At 40.2% G+C, this 14,013-nt stretch overlaps 1 long non-coding RNA gene across 1 annotated transcript; it reads right to left on the reverse strand.

Annotated features, from left to right (window-relative positions):
• Window positions 1-1,974: 1,974 nt before the first annotated feature.
• On the reverse strand, window positions 1,975-13,740 carry LOC117071469. The gene is made up of 5 exons (XR_004432315.1): window positions 13,687-13,740; window positions 13,469-13,585; window positions 4,215-4,324; window positions 2,454-2,579; window positions 1,975-2,104 (listed from the first exon to the last, which is right to left on the reverse strand). It is a non-coding gene; the product is annotated as an uncharacterized LOC117071469 (long non-coding RNA).
• Between the last annotated feature and the right edge of the window lie 273 nt (window positions 13,741-14,013).

Raw genomic sequence — 14,013 nt, forward strand, 5'->3', positions numbered from 1 at the left:
CTGCTGATGAGATCTGCAGAAAGGCCGAGCTTGAAAGGGGCCTTAGAAAACAGACTTCTTTGTCTTGTGAACTAGAGTCCCCCAAGACGGCAGTAAGTGCTCGACTTGAGGACATGTTGCTTTCCAGTTGCCCATGTGTCCTGCCTCCTGCACGCAAAAGCTGGAGTGTCTCCTGTGGTCGCAATGGGGTTTCCTGAAACGATCCCTCACCTAAAGATGACAAAGAGCAACAGTGAACTCTTCCTTTTTAATTTTGCCTGATTTGGTGGCAAAATGCAAGCAAACATACTCTATACAACATGATAATGCCTTGTTGTGACAACTGGAGGGTAAAGCAGTCAGGAATGTGTTTCCAGGAGATTGAATGAACCCCACAACTAGACTTTTGAGTGGAACAGCCAATATGACCATTTTTTTATTCATACATTTATCACAGAATTCCTCATGGTATTGGTGAGGCCAGCCTGAGCTATGCACTCAAGATAAAGTAGTGCACCTGGCTGGCACGGTCATTCCCTAATAGAACTACCTGCAAGAACAAGATAGACACTAAACATAGTTGTCAAGTACATGTCAATTTTCTTTCCATTTTTCATAAATTGTAAGAAGGAAAACCAGAAGGTGCTACTGAAATCATAATAAAGGAATGATTTAAGGTAAAGATTTAAGGAAGTTTCCTCAGAAGAAGGACCATTTAAGCCTTAGACATGAAGTGGAAATAGGAGGTAGTGGGGCCCAGAAGGAAGGAGGAAGCAAAGAGAATCAAGTCTTTGAGGGGCAAAAGAGCCTGTTGCATCTGAAAAGCTGTGGAAAATTCACTCTCTGGAGTAGGGTAAATGCTGTGTTGGGGCCATCATTAAGCAAAGAGAAAGGATTTTGTCCCATGTGCAGCAAGAACCCACTGAAATATTTAAATTAGTTTGATGACATCATCTGGTTAACATTTAAAAAACCATCTTGGGCCATTCTTTGGCAACTGGAGGTTGACAAGAAAGAAAGTAGAGGTTCAGAATAGGAGGGTCTTGAAATAACCAATGAAGAAGATGATCAGAACTAAGAGTGTAGGATGTACACACACACACAGAGACACACACACACGCCCCTATTATGTGGATACAGGTTAAAAGATAATTTAGTATCTTTAGAGAGATGAGAGACTATATCACATACTTTACATAAAAGTAGGTTATGTGCATAGTTTTATATAATTAAAGATCTTGAAAAAGACAAATACAATGATCAAAATAAAGAAGTAGAACCTAATCCTTGAGAAGTTCAATGGGTGGGATGGACAACCTGGACATCGCTGAAGAACAATTGTCAGTGTACTGAAAACCAAAGGAAATCTTCCAGAACACAGATCAAAGAATGTGAGAAAAATCGAGAAAATGAAGCAACATGGAAAATGTGGATGATATTCTTCTTAACTCCCTTTCTAGGAAGGGTCAGTCTAACCCTCCTGGGTCATGTTAAGTGTAGGGAGAAAAAGATAGGCATCAAGCTGTTGCACGCTCCTACCCCAAGCAAACTCACGTTAGTCAACAAGAGAATAACTTTCTTATTTCTGTTATTTCAGGGCACTATCCACGCAGGGTGATGCTAATAGATGACAGAAGCACAACATGGACGTAGAGCCACATAATTAATTATCTACACTGGCTTTCGACAAAGTCAGGAGGAGGGAAAAATGTGCAGGAGGTATGGCTCTAGAAGGTCTCCACTCAAGTTCAATTTAACTAATCTATACACAACCCGTTTTATTTCCTTGTGATTTTTTTTTTCCCCCTGGGGAAACAAACTCATTCCAAACTCTTTCCAAAAGTATTTCCCATTAAGTATCAAGACAGACAACAAATAGCTCCACTTTTAATTTTCACTTATTTCACACCTGCTATTTTCTAATTATAATGTCATCAGCATGTAGAAGGATTTCCCAAAGCAATGATGGTCTGTGTGTACATAATTCAGGCTTTATTGAAATTTTAACCTCATTTGGTCAAACTCCAGTTTGTAAGTAGTAGAGTCAAGATTGCAACCAGGCAGTCTGTCTCCAGAGGCCACTTCTGTAAACACTAGGCTGGACCCTGAGCTAAGGCAGGCTTTCCTAACAGCAACATTATTGATATTATGGGTCAGATAATTGTTGTGGGATTCTTTCCTGTGCATTGTAGGATGTTTAACAGTGTCACTGCCTTCTACCCTCTAGATGCCAGTAGCAACCCTCTGCAGACATTGCCAAATGTCTCCAGGGTGGGGGTGACAACAGTGCCTCTGGTGAGAACCACTGGGCTGGGGTACCCACCGGAAACTTAGAACAAGCACTATACTTAGGTTGACTATTAAACCATTCCCATTAACATCCATGCACCTGACTTTTATAATTCACCATTGTTTTAGATGGTCTAATCAATGCAATAAAATAAAGCAAGGCATATAATGTATATCAAACCTACCACTATTTGTAACTGTGAACTCATTTGCAAAGAAGACGTTCCTTTCTGATGGCTTCTATCTTATCTTGGGAGAGTTTTAAGAGAAGTCATTTACTGAAGTCAAGGAGGAGGAAAAAGCATGGAGTTCTGAGAAGAGACAAAAATATGAGATGTGTCTTAGGGAGAGTGAGAGCATGGTGAGAGACAAAACAGCTTGATTATGGGTCGCATTCATTGTGGTTGAGGTTGCTGATCAGAAGTCTTCATATTTTATTTCCAAAAAAATGTAGCAGAGATTTTGGTCAGCTGCTTGCCAATGGCCCCACCAACATCTTCCAAGTGGGCTCCTACTCCCTCTCCTTAATAAGCACTTTTATTCCAGTTATGTGAAAACTACCAGCTGCTATCTTTTCCTAGACTGTAAACAAAAATTCATTCATAAATATATAAAGTGTTATAAAATGCAGTGTTAAGAATATGTAAATCAATAAAGTATTTGTTGGAAAGTTTATCAGTATATATCAAAGAGAAGAATGTTCCTACCATTGTCTCAACAGTCCAGTTTCTAGGAAATTTTCCTAAAGTAATAACTGAACAAGTACAAAAAGATGTAACCAGTAGCATTGCAATAGTCCTAGAAAACTGGGAACAATCTAAATATTCTCCCTAGGGGATCACGTAAGTAAACATCAGTGCACACACGCAGTGGTCTCTGATCCTGTATTAAAAAATAATGTTGATAATGTATTATTGAATAAAAAATTGCAGGTTATAGGCAAGCATTCATGGTGTAATTTCATTTGTAACATATTGTATTTAGGAATATAGGTATTTCTTTAAGGCTATTTTTGTTTGTTTGTTTCAAAGACAGGGTCTTGTTCTGTCACCATGACTGGAGTGCAGTGGCCTAATCACAATTCGCTGAAACTTCAAACTCCTGGGCTCAAGCAATCCTCTTGCCTCAGCACCTAGGTAGAGTAACTGGGATACAAGCATGCGCCACAATGCATGGCTACTTTTTTACATTTTTTGTAGAATTGAGGTCTCTTTATGTTGCCCAGGCCAGTCTTAAACTCCTGGCCTCAAGTGATTCTCCTGGCTTGGCCTCCCAAAATGCTTGTATTACAGGCATGAGTCACAGTGACCAGCCATCTTTAAGACTGTTTTTCAAAGTATTACCTATGATTATATCTAGGCAGTGGTATTTGGATAATTTTCATGTTCTTTTTTGTACTTTTTGGATCATTAGACTTTTCTACATAGAGCATACTTTTTTTTGATAAAACAGCAAAGTGGTTTCCAAAAGAATGAAAATGGTCAAATGACTGACATTGACAGTCATTGCTGAAGACAAAATGCTTTGATAAACTGAATAGCAGAAACTTTGATTGTTAGATCCCTCCTCTTTGAGATGGCTAAGTCCATTTCATACATAAGAAGGCTGAGTCACAGGATCTGGTCTAAAAGAAGAAGCTGATGTGCTTTGCATGTATATTTAGTCTGCAAAGCTATCATTCTATTGAAAACTCTACAGCTAATTTAGCAAAAACAAATAATAATATTCAACTCTGCAGCCACAGTCAAGACCTGTCTGTGTGTTCATTTTTCTAGCGTATGGCCTCTGCGTGGCTGGGTACAAGCAGGCCTGCCTCGCCCAGAGGCCTGGTACATTCTGACCTGCTCACTAGTGTTGGCCAGTTGGCTGCTTGGCACCTTTCCCGGCAGTCATTGCTCTCCAAGCACGACATCTATCATTGCTCCAGTCAGAAAGATGACACCTACCTGATGGGTGGGCAGAAGCGTCTTCTTTTACCATATGCTGGGAATTGTCAGGGACTGTTCATGCCAAGGCTGGCTACTTTTAGTGCCAGGAAACAGGCCTTTTCCAAAGCCTGCCAAAAAAAATACAAATAAAAATTTAAAAAACCAATTTTCACATATCAAATTTTGCGTTGAGTAGTTGTGTAACAAGTGATGCAGAACAGAGAATTATGGACATTTTTCTGGCGTCGATACATGCAACACAGAAGAGAAGAGCAGTTCTCATCTGTGAAATGAGAGAGAGAACAAAAAAAATCTCTGACCTACATAAATATTAGGTTTAGACCTAGCCTCAGGCAGAGACAGTGGGTGGCTCACCTATCCAGTGTAATTTAATGAACATTGAAATGCCCACCTGGGGTGGAAGCTGCAGTTCTCACCATATGAGTCATTCTTTGGGGTTAAAGCATTCTCTGATGAAGGATCCTGTTGAGTCCCTGTCTGTTCCTTGGGGGGACAGAACAACATTAAACCACTGTCTCCAATGACCATATTTGTGCAGATTACCTGATTAGATAGAGTGGATAGGTATATTTTAATGAAATCATGCAAAATCAGGAAATGTTGGAGGCAAAAGATACCACTGTTTGCTGTTGAATCGAGACTTCTGTGTCATCAGGGAACACGACAAGGACACAGGCCTGTGATTCTGAGGAACATCTCCAAAAAGAAACTCAGAAGAGAGGAAAGAATCACAGTCCTGTCAAAAATGAAATAGGAGAATGGTCCCATGCACAGTTTGGGAACTCAGGCTGGAAAGACCCCCTGAGCTAAGCTTGGGATACTGTCAGAATGGAGAGAAAGAACCCAGCTGAGAGGTGCTGGGAGAGTGAAAGGCAGAGACAGAATGAACTTCAAATTTGAGGAAAAAGAATGGGGAATGCAAGAGGCTGCTGCTGCATGGGCAGAAGATAATCGTCTCGCAGAGAATGGGGAAGACACAGGGGTGTATAGGGTCAGGCAGTTCAGGCACATGTCCAGGGACTCGCTCAAGGAATTTATTCCATTGCCCTGGAGCATGTGCTCCAGAGCAGGCAAAGCTACTTTCACACACCTATCAACTCCACAGGCTGCTGCAGGACGTCCAATCCTCATTTTAACTTAGAGCAGTCTCATCAGGTCTTCTACAGCAGCCTGAGGTTTCTGCTCCTGAGGTTTCTGTTTGCGTTGTGTTTCCACCTGGCTGTGCCCATCCTCACCAACTTTTTACAAGAGCACGTGTGTGCAAGTGTGTAGGAGGGCATGCTTGTGTGTATATATTTGTAAAATATATTGCTAATTGTTCCCTTAACAAGTTTTTGCTCTCAAAACATACTTTGATGTTTTTATTTATGCCTTTTTTGATTATTTGGCCATTGTTATAGGAAGACCAAAACAGAGTGATATGGTTTGGCTGTGTCCCACACAAATCTCATGTTGAATTGTAGCTCCCATAATTCCCATGTGTGGTGGGAGGGACTTGGTGAGAGGTAACTGAATCATGGGGGCAGGTCTTCCCTGTGCTGTTCTCATGATAGTGAATGAGTCTCATGAGATCTGATGGTTTTTTAAAGGGGGAGTTTCCCTGCACAAGCGCTCTCTTGTCCGCCACCAGGTAAGACATGCCTTTCACCTTCTGCCGTGATTGTGAGACCTCCCCAGCCATGTGGAACTATGAGTCCATTAAACCCTTTTTTCTTTACAAAATTACCCAGTCTTGGGTGTGTCTTTATCAGCAACCTGAAAATGGACTAATACACAGAGCTATAATCAAAGGCAACACACCCTCCAACACTTTTTCCTAACATTTTGTGGGAAGTGAGAAGTATTCTAAAACTTTCTTTCTTATCCTGGGAAGCTTAGAACTTAGTAATTCTGCTAACCTATCTTTGGAATTTCAGAAGCCATTAAGGGGAGGAAAATCAACAGAAAAATCTCTATGTTCTAGTAGCCCTGGTGTTAGACCCAGGTTCCAAACCTGGTTAGGAGTTTGCTAGCTGGGTGTCTCTATGTGTTTCAGGGTTCTCATCTATACATCAGGGAATATCACAGAATACAACTCGTAGAAATACTGCTTAAAAGAGATTTGACTACACATTTTTTTGGTCTACTAATGTAGCAAGAGGCAGTTAAACAGGATATAAAGACAAATAAAGACAATAACAAAACATTGGTAGTCAATACCATATACATGGTTTCTACAAGTCAATAAAAAAATAAAGAATATGAACAGATAATTCTCAAAAAATATATAAATAACCCACAAATCTATGAAATGACACTAAACATTCTTTTAAAAGTAAGAAAAATGCAATGAAAACATATTCGCATTTTTGTTCCCTAAGAAGTTGGTAAAATTTTAAAAGTTTGATATTATCCAAGTTGGCCAGTGGAGTGGAACACAGGCTATCCCCAACAGTGTTGGGGCAAATATAAATCATTGTGACTGTAAAAAGAATGTTATTGTTATTTTTTAAATTGACACATTATACATATTTGTGTAGTACAATAAGGTGTTTCCATACATATTTTTTGTCATGCAATGATTCAATCAGTTTAGTCAGTGGATCCCATCACCTCATGCATTTATCATTTCTTTGTGGTGATAGCATTCAGAAGTCTCTCTTCTAGCTACTTGGTAACATACAATATTTTACTATTAACCATCATCAACCTATTGTGCAACGAACACCAGAACTTATTCCTCCTATCTAATTCTAGCTTTCTACCCATTGATGAACCTCTCCTTATCCTCCCTTCCCCACTCTCTTCCACAGTTTCTGGTACTACTCTTTGCTTCTATGAAAACTTTTTTATTTTTTCTTAGATTCCTCCATCTGAGTGAGATTATGTGGCATTTGTGTTTATATGTCTGGCTTATTTCACTTAACATTATATTCTCGGGGTTCATCAATGGTGTTGGAAACAACATGACTTCATTCCTTTTTATGGCTGAATAGTATTGTGTTGTGTATTTATACATTATTTTCTTTATTCATTCCTTCACTATTAGACATTTAGGTTCATTCCATACCCTTGCTATTGTAAACAGTGCTGCAATAAACATGAATGTGTGGATATCTCTTTAACATACAGATTTCATTCCCTTTGGAATATATACCTAGTAGAGGGATTGTTGGATCATATGGTAGTTCTATTTTTAAGTTTTTGAGGACCCCGATACTGTTTTCCATAATGAATGTACTAGTTTACAATCCTGCCAACAGCCTGTAAGTGATTCCTTTCCTCCACATCTTCCACAATATAGTGAGGTGGTATCTCTATTGTGGTTTTAATTTGCATTTTCCTAATAATTTATGATATTGAACCGATGACCTTCTGTGTATTCTTTTGAGAAATATTTATTAAGTACTTTTTCCCTCTTTTTTTTTTTTTTTAGATGGAGTCTTGCTCTGTCACACAGGCTGGAGCGCAGTGGCGCGATCTCTGCTCACTGCAAGCTCTGCCTCCCGGGTTCAAGTTCTTCTCTTGCCTCAGCCTCCCGAGTAGCTGGGACTACAGGTGCCCGCCACCATGCCTGGCTAATTTTTTGTATATTTAGTAGAGACGGGGTTTCACGTGTTGGCCAGGATGGTCTCAATTTCCTGACCTCATGATATGCTCGCCTGGACCTCCCAAAGTGCTGGGACTACAGGTGTGAGCCACCCCACTTGGCCACTTTTTCCCATTTTTTAATCAGGTTGTTCGTGGCATTTGCTTTTTTTGTGTTCTGGATATAACTCCTTGTCAGATATATAGTTTAAAAATATTTTCTCCCATTTCGTCAATTGTTTTTCATTCTGTTACCAGTTTATTTTGCTGTGCAAAAGGTTTTTAGTTTGATGTCATCCCATTTGTCATTTTTTGTTTTTGTTGCCTAAGCTTTCAAGCTTTTATTTTAAAAATCCTTGCCCAGTTTAATGTCATGAAGTGCTTTCCTTATATTTTCTTCTAATAGTTTTATAGTTTAGGGCATGACATGTAAGTCTTTAATCCATTTTGAGTTAATTTGAAATATGGTAAAAAGTAGGGGACTAGTCTTATTCTTTGGTGTGTGTGTATACAATTGTTCCAGCATCATATATTGAAGACATACTTTTCTGCATTGTGTGTTCTTGGCACCTTTGTTGAAAATCAGTTGTCTGTAGGCATGTGAATTTATTTTTGCATTCTCTATTCTATTCCATCATTTTTTATGCCAGTACCATGTTGTTCATGTAATGTATTTTAAAACCAGGTAGTGTGATGCCTCTAGCTTTCTTCTTTTTGCTCAAAATTGATTTGGATATTTAGGATCTTTTGGGGTTCCCAATTTTGGGATCATTTTTCTATTTCAGTGAAGATTTTTTATTTCTGTGAGTCATTGGTATTTTGACAAGAATTGCATTAAATCTGTAGATTGCTTTGGGGAGTATGGCCATTTTTAACAATATCAATTCTTCCAATCCACGACTATGGGATTCTTTCAGTTTATTTATGTCATCTTCATTTTTTTTGTTAAAGTTTTATAGTTTTCCATGTAGAGCCTTTTCACCTTATTGGTTAAGTTTATTCCTAAGTTTCATAGCTATTTAAAGTGAAATTGTTTTCTTGATTTTTTTTGACAGTTTGCTATTAGTACATAGAAACACCACTGATTTTTGTATGTTGATTTTGTATCCTTCAATTTCACTGAATTGGTTTATTAGTTCTAACAGTTTTTTGGTAAAATGTTTAGGGTTTTCTCTACATAAGATCATGTCATCTGCAAATGGGGACAATTTGGCTTCCTCTTCTATTATTTGGTTCTTTTTTTATTTTTGTCTTGCCTAGTTGCTCTGGCTTGAACTTATAGTTCTATGTTGAATAGAAGTAATGACAGTGGGCATCCTTGTCTTGTTTCTGATCTTAGAGACAAATCCTTCAGCTTTTCCATGTTTAGTATGATGTTAGCTGTGAGAACATTATATATGGCCTTTATCGTGTTGAGGGACAAGACTTCTCTACCTAATTTGTTGAGACTTTTTACCGTAAAGTGATATTAAATTTTCTCAAATGCTTTTTCTGCTTCTATCCAAAATAAGATCACATGGTTTTGGTCTTTTGTTGTTGTTAATGTGATAAATCACATTTATTCATTTGTATGTTAAGCAATCTTTGAATACCTGTGAAGAATTCCACTTGATTATAGTGAATAATCTTTCTCATATTGTTTTAGACTCAGTTTGCTAGTATCTTGTTGAGAATTCATTATCATCAGTGTTGGTATGTCATTTTTTTTTGTTGTATCTTTGTCCAGTTTTGGAGTCAGGATAATGCTGATCTCATAAAATAACTTTAGAAGTATTTTCTTCTCCTCAATTTTATGGAATACTTGGAGGAGAATTAGTATTCCTTCTTCTTTATATCTTTGGTAGAGTTCAACAGTGAAATAATCAAATCCTGCATTTTCATTTGATGGAATGCTTTTTATTATTAACTTAATCTTCTTACTCGTTTTTATTCTGTTCAGATTTTTTTATTTCTTCAAACATATTTATAAATTTTCATTTAGTATTGGTAGATTCTACATGTACATGGATTTATTCATTTCTTCTGATATAAAATTTGTTGGCATATAGTTGTTCACAATAATTTGTCATGATTTTTTGTATTTCTGTGATATCTGTTGTAATGACTCTTTATTCATCTCTGAATTTACTTATTTGAGTTTTATTTTTTCTCAATTAGTCTAGCTAAAGTTTTGTGCATCTTCTTTTTTCTTTTCAAAAAATTAATTCTGGAGAGGGGAGCCAAGATGGGTGACTAGACTCAGTCAGGAAGAGCATCTCCCACTGAGACATCAGACCATCAAGAATACTAGCACACTCCAAGTAGATATTTGGAAGAAAGGCATTAAGGGTGAAAAGAGGGAGGACACAGTTCCTGAGCTGAGGAAGGTGAAAACCCTGCAGAGTGCTGCCAAGCACCATGACTCATTCCAGCCTCCAGTGGTTCCTGGAGAAGGGGAGACTTAAACAGGTGAAGAGTGGTTCATGCCCTTCATGGGCCTCCAGAATCCTAGCTTCAGGAGACCCTCATGATGCCCTCAGACATTTGAACTGGCAGGAAGAGATGCATGAAGAAGTGGCAGGGATAGTACTCTAGTCTCTGTGGAGCCCAGAGAGTTTTGTGTGAGAATGGCTGCAATGGAGCATGACCAGGGACACCCATCCTCCAAGGCATGCCATGCTCCTTTAAGTGGCTTTGGGCTTTGTTGGCTCTCTAACCTGGACACAGAAGGGCTCTCTTACCCATGGGGACAAGGTCAGTTTGTTCTGAACACCCTTCATTTGCTGGCTTCTTGCTGGGTCCCTTCTGACCACATCCACTTGCAGTGCAGGCTTGGATTCCAAAACCAGGATTTCTTGTGCAGCAGACATCACAGCAGATCCCACCTAACCACTGGACAACTTCAGCAGACAGGCCTTAGTAGACGCAGACATGCCAAACCCTTCCTCCCTCTGCTTTTCCAGTGTGCACTTACCTGTGGCTTTCCCCCACTGCTACACAGGTGCACACATGGAATTCACCATTTTGGTGACACTGGTTCATATGTGTGCATGGGCCTCGCCACCCCAAAGTCCCACCCCTGACAGCATGCATGCACTCAGACACCACCACATTACCCCCCACTGTTGCTGGCAAACACATGTGCAAACATCACCACACCACTGCCCTATTGCTGCTGGCACACATACAAGCATGCACCCCAATGCACTGCTGCCCAGCCACCAGCATGTGCACATGGGTACAACCCCACTATCACTCACTCCTCCAGTGAAGTGCTTTTGCAAGCATCTCCCATTGTTGTTGCCAACAGACTGAGAAACTTGGCCCCTCCAGTGAAGCAAGTGTTTGTCCTCAAGGGGGCAGAGAACACAGCTGTGGGCCTCCTACCAACACTCAGGGTTAGAGCACACAGGCCAGAAGTGCTGAGCTTAGCCTGGGCCCCCTAATATCATCCAGAAATGAAGCCAGTCCACTAAACCCAACTTATGCCACAGTCAAAACCTCATGAGCATCAAAGAATACAAAAGCAAAAAGCACCATCTAAAAGACAAAAATGACAAAGATTAAAAGAACATAAGGCCACACAGATGAGAAAGAACCAGCACAAGAACTCTGGTGACTCAAATACCAGAGTGTCTTCTTGCCTCCAGATGATCACAGTAGCTCCCCAGCAATAGTTCGTAAGTAGGTTGGAATGACTGAAATGTCAGACATAGAATTCAGAATCTGGATGGCAATGAAGATGAAAGAATCTAGTAAAACAGTACAAGACATGAAAGACAAAAGCGGCATTTTAAGGAAGAACAAAACTGATCTGATGAAGTTGAAAACTCACTACAAAAATATTATAATACAATTGGAAATATTAACAGCAGAATAGAACAAGTTGAGAAAAGAACTTAAAGACTTTTTTTCAAATAAGTTTGTCAGATAAAAATAAATAAAAAAACATTTTGAAACAATGAACAAAACCTCCAAGAAATATGGGATTATGTAGAGACCAAACATATGATTCTTTGTCATCCCCGAAAGAGAAATAGAGAGAGCAAACAACTTGTAAAATACATTTGAGAATATTGTCCATGAAAAATCCCCCAATCTCACTAGAGAGGTTGACATTCAAGTTGAGAAAATTCAGAGAACTCCAGTGAGATACTATATGGGATAACCATCTGATGACACACAGTCATCAGATTATCCAAGGTAAAGGCAAAGAGAAAATATTAAAGGGAGCTGGAAAGAAGGGGCAGGTTACCTACAAAGGAAACTCCATTAGCCTAACAGCAGAGTTTTCAGCAAAAACCTGACAAACTAGAAGAGACTGGGGGCCTATATTCACCATTCTTTTTTTTTTTTTTTTTTTTTGACAGAGTCTCACCCTGTCACCAGGCTGGAGTGCAATGGTACGATCTCGGCTCACAGCAACCTCCACCTCCCGGGTTCAAATGATTCTCCTGCCTTAGCCTCCTGAGTAGCTGGGACTACAGGTGCCTGCCACCAAGCCCAGCTAATTTTTGTATTTTTAGTAGAGATGGGATTTCACCACATTGGCCAAGATGATCTCGATCTCCTGACCTCGTGATCTGCCTGCCTCAGGCTCCCAAAGTGCTGGGATTACAGGTGTGAGCCACTGTGCCCAGCCTCAGCATTCTTAGAGAAAAAATATTTCAACCAAGAATTTCATATCTAGCCAAACTAAACTTCACAAGTGAAGGAGAAATAAAATCCTTTTCAGACAATCAAACATGAAGGGAATTTGTTACTACCAGGCTTGCCTCACAAGAGGTCTTGAAGGGAGAGTTAAACATGGAAACTAAAGACTGTTAGTAGCCACAACAAACCCATCCTTAAATGGATAGACCATAAACACTATAAAGCAACTACACAATCAAGTCTGCATAACGACTAGCTAACAACACAATGACAGTATCCAATCAGCACATATCAATATTAACCTTGAATGTAAACAGGATATGTGCCCCACTTAAAAGGCAGTGAGTGGCAATTTGGATTCAGAAAAAATATCTCCCATAAAATGGCAGACAGCAGATAGGATTAACAAGCAGCTCCTGCTTAGATGGACAGGACAGTGTCTGGAGACTCACACTGTGAAATTTTACTCCATGAACCACTGCAGGAACATACCAGAAAAACTGGAAGAATTCACAGACCCTTTGAAAGAAGAGGCTTGCCGCTGCAAACCCCATGAGACAGCCAAAACACTGTGAGTTCCCAAAAAGTGAGGGGGAAAAAAATCAACCTTTAAACACACATCCTCACTGGAGAACCTCAAAATCCAGATCACAGGAGAAGGATTTAACCTTACCTAGAGCTGAAACGGATGTAGGCAGCAAAGCAAAATATAAAAGTAGAAGAAGCATCAGGACCCTCCCTGTTCTTAGCTTGAGCCCCAGAGAAGTCATTCCTGGCCTTATCTCACAGAGGTCCTTCTGGAAGGGAAGGTGGCCAGCAGAACTGGGGAGGGGCCACAGGGCAAATAAAGCTCCTAGCTGAGCTTTGTAATAATTTTGACTGAGCACAAACTTTCCTGAGCAGAGTCTGAGGGGAGCAAATGAGAAGTGCAGATACAAGTACAGAAGCCACATCAAATGGTGAGGACAGGTGGAAAGGCAAGGCGTGAGAGCCCTGCCCACTTTCCCAACAGGGAGGCTTGTGCCCTAGGGTAAGATCTCAGCTCTGCTTACCTAGATATAAACTCAATGCAGGTGGGGAGTCATGGTGCGCGAGAGACTGGTCTTGCTGGCTGCCTAGGAGCTAGGTAAGGCCTGTCACTTCTGGCTTCCTCTCATTTCCCTGGCAACCTGTATGAAACAGCAAGGGTAGCCATAATCACCCAGAGAACATAACTTCACTGACGTGAGAACCACCCCCAACTCCCCACAGTGGCCGCAGCAAGCCCCACCTAGAGAGTCTGAGCTCAGACCTGTCTAATCCTGGCCCCACCTGATGGTTTTTCTCTACTCACCCTGGTAACTGAAAACAAAAGATGTAATCTCTTGGAAGTTCTATGACCCCCCCCCCCGCCGCCCCCCACCCGCCCATCACCTAAGAAACCTGAGTACTCATCCTGGCCAACACAGGGCAAGATTATGTCCCCCTTGTACTACTGCAGCTGGCACTCTCTTGAAAATATCACCTCCTGGTTGGAGGAAAACCAACTCAAGCCTCTACAGCAACTCAGAACAGAACATCCTTGCTCCAAAGAAGGAGAAAACAACAGCTAATTACA

Source organism: Trachypithecus francoisi, unplaced genomic scaffold (genome assembly GCF_009764315.1).
Source record: "Trachypithecus francoisi isolate TF-2019V2 unplaced genomic scaffold, Tfra_2.0 Lachesis_group3, whole genome shotgun sequence".
Taxonomy (NCBI): domain Eukaryota; kingdom Metazoa; phylum Chordata; class Mammalia; order Primates; family Cercopithecidae; genus Trachypithecus; species Trachypithecus francoisi.